Below are 6,258 nucleotides of genomic sequence, written 5' to 3'. Positions count from 1 at the left end.
AGGAGGTGGTGAGGAGCAGAGAGGAGTTGGGTGAGGAGCAGAGAGGAGGTGGTGAGGAGCAGAGAGGAGGTGGTGAGGAGCAGAGAGGAGCAGAGAGGAGGTGGGTGAGGAGCAGAGAGGAGGTGGGTGAGGAGGTGGGTGGGGAGCAGAGAGGAGGTGGTGAGGAGCAGAGAGGAGGTGGGTGAGGAGGTGGGTGGGGAGCAGAGAGGAGGTGGTGAGGAGCAGAGAGGAGGTGGGTGAGGAGCAGAGAGGAGGTGGTGAGGAGCAGAGAGGAGGCTGGTGAGGAGCAGAGAGGAGGTGGGTGAGGAGCAGAGAGGAGGTGGGTGAGGAGCAGAGAGGAGGTGGTGAGGAGCAGAGAGGAGGTGGGTGAGGAGCAGAGAGGAGGTGGGTGAGGAGCAGAGAGGAGGTGGTGAGGAGCAGAGAGAAGGTGGTGAGGAGCAGAGAGGAGGCAGAGAGGAGGTGGTGAGGAGCAGAGAGGAGGTGGTGAGGAGCAGAGAGGAGGTGGTGAGGAGCAGAGAGGAGGTGGGTGAGGAGCAGAGAGGAGGTGGTGAGGAGGTGGTGAGGAGCAGAGAGGAGGTGGTGAGGAGCAGAGAGGAGGTGGTGAGGAGCAGAGAGGAGGTGGGTGAGGAGCAGAGAGGAGGTGGTGAGGAGCAGAGAGGAGGTGGGTGAGGAGCAGAGAGGAGGTGGGTGAGGAGCAGAGAGGAGGTGGTGAGGAGGTGGTGAGGAGCAGAGAGGAGGTGGTGAGGAGCAGAGAGGAGGTGGGTGAGGAGCAGAGAGGAGGTGGTGAGGAGCAGAGAGGAGGTGGGTGAGGAGCAGAGAGGAGGTGGGTGAGGAGCAGAGAGGAGGTGGTGAGGAGCAGAGAGGAGGTGGGTGAGGAGCAGAGAGGAGGTGGGTGAGGAGCAGAGAGGAGGTGGTGAGGAGCAGAGAGGAGGTGGGTGAGGAGCAGAGAGGAGGTGGGTGAGGAGCAGAGAGGAGGCGGGTGAGGAGCAGAGAGGAGGTGGGTGAGGAGCAGAGAGGAGGTGGTGAGGAGCAGAGAGGAGGTGGGTGAGGAGCAGAGAGGAGGTGGGTGAGGAGCAGAGAGGAGGCGGGTGAGGAGCAGAGAGGAGGCGGGTGAGGAGCAGAGAGGAGGCGGGTGAGGAGCAGAGAGGAGGTGGTGAGGAGCAGAGAGGAGGTGGTGAGGAGCAGAGAGGAGGTGGGTGAGGAGCAGAGAGGAGGTGGTGAGGAGGTGGTGAGGAGCAGATAGGAGGTGGTGAGGAGCAGAGAGGAGGTGGGTGAGGAGCAGAGAGGAGGTGGTGAGGAGCAGAGAGGAGGTGGGTGAGGAGCAGAGAGGAGGTGGGTGAGGAGCAGAGAGGAGGTGGTGAGGAGGTGGTGAGGAGCAGAGAGGAGGTGGTGAGGAGCAGAGAGGAGGTGGGTGAGGAGCAGAGAGGAGGTGGTGAGGAGCAGAGAGGAGGTGGGTGAGGAGCAGAGAGGAGGTGGGTGAGGAGCAGAGAGGAGGTGGTGAGGAGCAGAGAGGAGGTGGGTGATGAGCAGAGAGGAGGTGGTGAGGAGCAGAGAGGAGGTGGTGAGGAGCAGAGAGGAGGTGGTGAGGAGCAGAGAGGAGGTGGGTGAGGAGCAGAGAGGAGGTGGTGAGGAGAAGAGAGGAGGTGGGTGAGGAGCAGAGAGGAGGTGGTGAGGAGAAGAGAGGAGGTGGGTGAGGAGCAGAGAGGAGGTGGGTGAGGAGCAGAGAGGAGGTGGGTGAGGAGCAGAGAGGAGGTGGGTGAGGAGGCTGGTGAGGAGCAGAGAGGAGGTGGTGAGGGGCAGAGAGGAGGTGGGTGAGGAGCAGAGAGGAGGTGGTGAGGAGCAGAGAGGAGGCAGAGAGGAGGTGGGTGAGGAGCAGAGAGGAGGTGGTGAGGAGCAGAGAGGAGGCAGAGAGGAGGTGGTGAGGAGCAGAGAGGAGGTGGTGAGGAGCAGAGAGGAGGTGGTGAGGAGTAGAGAGGAGGTGGTGAGGAGCAGAGAGGAGGTGGGTGAGGAGCAGAGAGGAGATGGGTGAGGAGCAGAGAGGAGGCAGAGAGGAGGTGGTGAGGAGCAGAGAGGAGGTGGTGAGGAGCAGAGAGGAGGTGGTGAGGAGCAGAGAGGAGGTGGGTGAGGAGCAGAGAGGAGGTGGTGAGGAGCAGAGAGGAGGCAGAGAGGAGGTGGGTGAGGAGCAGAGAGGAGGCAGAGAGGAGGTGGTGAGGAGCAGAGAGGAGGCAGAGAGGAGGTGGTGAGGAGCAGAGAGGAGGTGGGTGAGGAGCAGAGAGGAGGTGGTGAGGAGCAGAGAGGAGGTGGTGAGGAGCAGAGAGGAGGTGGGTGAAGAGCAGAGAGGAGGTGGGTGAGGAGCAGAGAGGAGGTGGGTGAGGAGCAGAGAGGAGGTGGGTGAGGAGCAGAGAGGAGGCAGAGAGGAGGTGGGTGAGGAGCAGAGAGGAGGTGGTGAGGAGCAGAGAGGAGGCAGAGAGGAGGTGGGTGAGGAGTAGAGAGGAGGCAGAGAGGAGGTGGGTGAGGAGCAGAGAGGAGGTGGTGAGGAGCAGAGAGGAGGCAGAGAGGAGGTGGTGAGGAGCAGAGAGGAGGTGGTGAGGAGCAGAGAGGAGGTGGTGAGGAGTAGAGAGGAGGCAGAGAGGAGGTGGTGAGGAGCAGAGAGGAGGCTGGTGAGGAGCAGAGAGGAGGTGGGTGAGGAGCAGAGAGGAGATGGGTGAGGAGCAGAGAGGAGGTGGGTGAGGAGCAGAGAGGAGGCTGGTGAGGAGCAGAGAGGAGGTGGGTGAGGAGCAGAGAGGAGGTGGTGAGGAGCAGAGAGGAGGTGGGTGAGGAGCAGAGAGGAGGTGGTGAGGAGCAGAGAGGAGGTGGGTGAGGAGCAGAGAGGAGGTGGTGAGGAGCAGAGAGGAGGTGGGTGAGGAGCAGAGAGGAGGTGGGTGAGGAGCAGAGAGGAGGTGGGTGAGGAGGCTGGTGAGGAGCAGAGAGGAGGTGGTGAGGGGCAGAGAGGAGGTGGGTGAGGAGCAGAGAGGAGGTGGTGAGGAGCAGAGAGGAGGCAGAGAGGAGGTGGGTGAGGAGCAGAGAGGAGGTGGTGAGGAGCAGAGAGGAGGCAGAGAGGAGGTGGGTGAGGAGCAGAGAGGAGGTGGTGAGGGGCAGAGAGGAGGTGGGTGAGGAGCAGAGAGGAGGTGGTGAGGAGCAGAGAGGAGGCAGAGAGGAGGTGGGTGAGGAGCAGAGAGGAGGCAGAGAGGAGGTGGGTGAGGAGCAGAGAGGAGGTGGTGAGGAGCAGAGAGGAGGTGGGTGAGGAGGTGGGTGGGGAGCAGAGAGAAGGTGGTGAGGAGCAGAGAGGAGGTGGGTGAGGAGCAGAGAGGAGGTGGTGAGGAGCAGAGAGGAGGTGGTGAGGAGCAGAGAGGAGGTGGGTGAGGAGCAGAGAGGAGGTGGGTGAGGAGCAGAGAGGAGGTGGTGAGGAGCAGAGAGGAGGTGGGTGAGGAGCAGAGAGGAGGTGGGTGAGGAGCAGAGAGGAGGTGGTGAGGAGCAGAGAGGAGGTGGTGAGGAGCAGAGAGGAGGTGGGTGAGGAGCAGAGAGGAGGTGGTGAGGAGAAGAGAGGAGGTGGGTGAGGAGCAGAGAGGAGGTGGTGAGGAGAAGAGAGGAGGTGGGTGAGGAGCAGAGAGGAGGTGGGTGAGGAGCAGAGAGGAGGTGGGTGAGGAGGCTGGTGAGGAGCAGAGAGGAGGTGGTGAGGGGCAGAGAGGAGGTGGGTGAGGAGCAGAGAGGAGGTGGTGAGGAGCAGAGAGGAGGCAGAGAGGAGGTGGGTGAGGAGCAGAGAGGAGGCAGAGAGGAGGTGGGTGAGGAGCAGAGAGGAGGTGGTGAGGAGCAGAGAGGAGGTGGGTGAGGAGGTGGGTGGGGAGCAGAGAGGAGGTGGTGAGGAGCAGAGAGGAGGTGGGTGAGGAGCAGAGAGGAGGTGGTGAGGAGCAGAGAGGAGGTGGTGAGGAGCAGAGAGGAGGTGGGTGAGGAGCAGAGAGGAGGTGGGTGAGGAGCAGAGAGGAGGTGGTGAGGAGCAGAGAGGAGGTGGGTGAGGAGCAGAGAGGAGGTGGGTGAGGAGCAGAGAGGAGGTGGTGAGGAGCAGAGAGGAGGTGGGTGAGGAGCAGAGAGGAGGTGGTGAGGAGCAGAGAGGAGGTGGTGAGGAGCAGAGAGGAGGTGGGTGAGGAGCAGAGAGGAGGTGGTGAGGAGCAGAGAGGAGGTGGGTGAGGAGCAGAGAGGAGGTGGTGAGGAGCAGAGAGGAGGTGGTGAGGAGCAGAGAGGAGGTGGTGAGGAGCAGAGAGGAGGTGGGTGAGGAGCAGAGAGGAGGTGGTGAGGAGAAGAGAGGAGGTGGGTGAGGAGCAGAGAGGAGGTGGTGAGGAGAAGAGAGGAGGTGGGTGAGGAGCAGAGAGGAGGTGGTGAGGAGCAGAGAGGAGGTGGGTGAGGAGCAGAGAGGAGGTGGTGAGGAGCAGAGAGGAGGTGGTGAGGAGCAGAGAGGAGGTGGGTGAGGAGCAGAGAGGAGGTGGGTGAGGAGCAGAGAGGAGGCAGAGAGGAGGTGGTGAGGAGCAGAGAGGAGGTGGGTGAGGAGCAGAGAGGAGGTGGTGAGGAGCAGAGAGGAGGTGGGTGAGGAGCAGAGAGGAGGTGGGTGAGGAGCAGAGAGGAGGTGGTGAGGAGCAGAGAGGAGGTGGGTGAGGAGCAGAGAGGAGGCTGGTGAGGAGCAGAGAGGAGGTGGTGAGGAGCAGAGAGGAGGTGGGTGAGGAGCAGAGAGGAGGCGGGTGAGGAGCAGAGAGGAGGTGGTGAGGAGCAGAGAGGAGGTGGTGAGGAGCAGAGAGGAGGTGGGTGAGGAGCAGAGAGGAGGTGGGTGAGGAGCAGAGAGGAGGTGGTGAGGAGGTGGGTGAGGAGCAGAGAGGAGGTGGGTGAGGAGCAGAGAGGAGGTGGTGAGGAGCAGAGAGGAGGTGGGTGAGGAGCAGAGAGGAGGTAGTGAGGAGCAGAGAGGAGGTGGGTGAGGAGCAGAGAGGAGGTGGGTGAGGAGCAGAGAGGAGGCGGGTGAGGAGCAGAGAGGAGGTGGGTGAGGAGCAGAGAGGAGGCGGGTGAGGAGCAGAGAGGAGGTGGGTGAGGAGCAGAGAGGAGCAGAGAGGAGGTGGTGAGGAGCAGAGAGGAGGTGGGTGAGGAGCAGAGAGGAGGTGGTGAGGAGCAGAGAGGAGGTGGGTGAGGAGCAGAGAGGAGGTGGTGAGGAGCAGAGAGGAGGTGGTGAGGAGCAGAGAGGAGGTGGGTGAGGAGCAGAGAGGCGGTGGTGAGGAGCAGAGAGGAGGTGGGTGAGGAGCAGAGAGGAGGTGGGTGAGGAGCAGAGAGGAGGTGGGTGAGGAGCAGAGAGGAGGTGGTGAGGAGGTGGGTGAGGAGCAGAGAGGAGGTGGTGAGGAGCAGAGAGGAGGTGGGTGAGGAGCAGAGAGGAGGTGGGTGAGGAGCAGAGAGGAGGTGGTGAGGAGCAGAGAGGAGGTGGTGAGGAGCAGAGAGGAGGTGGGTGAGGAGCAGAGAGGAGGTGGTGAGGAGCAGAGAGGAGGTGGGTGAGGAGCAGAGAGGAGGTGGGTGAGGAGCAGAGAGGAGGTGGGTGAGGAGGCTGGTGAGGAGCAGAGAGGAGGTGGTGAGGGGCAGAGAGGAGGTGGGTGAGGAGCAGAGAGGAGGTGGTGAGGAGCAGAGAGGAGGCAGAGAGGAGGTGGGTGAGGAGCAGAGACGAGGTGGTGAGGAGCAGAGAGGAGGCAGAGAGGAGGTGGGTGAGGAGCAGAGAGGAGGTGGTGAGGGGCAGAGAGGAGGTGGGTGAGGAGCAGAGAGGAGGTGGTGAGGAGCAGAGAGGAGGCAGAGAGGAGGTGGGTGAGGAGCAGAGAGGAGGCAGAGAGGAGGTGGGTGAGGAGCAGAGAGGAGGTGGTGAGGAGCAGAGAGGAGGTGGGTGAGGAGGTGGGTGGGGAGCAGAGAGGAGGTGGTGAGGAGCAGAGAGGAGGTGGGTGAGGAGCAGAGAGGAGGTGGTGAGAAGCAGAGAGGAGGTGGTGAGGAGCAGAGAGGAGGTGGGTGAGGAGCAGAGAGGAGGTGGGTGAGGAGCAGAGAGGAGGTGGTGAGGAGCAGAGAGGAGGTGGGTGAGGAGCAGAGAGGAGGTGGGTGAGGAGCAGAGAGGAGGTGGTGAGGAGCAGAGAGGAGGTGGTGAGGAGCAGAGAGGAGGTGGGTGAGGAGCAGAGAGGAGGTGGTGAGGAGAAGAGAGGAGGTGGGTGAGGA

This window comes from Borostomias antarcticus (assembly GCF_949987555.1).
Source record: "Borostomias antarcticus genome assembly, contig: scaffold_217, whole genome shotgun sequence".
Taxonomy (NCBI): Eukaryota; Metazoa; Chordata; class Actinopteri; order Stomiiformes; family Stomiidae; genus Borostomias; species Borostomias antarcticus.
The sequence above is the reverse complement of the archived record's forward strand: the minus strand, read 5'-3'. Positions refer to the sequence as shown.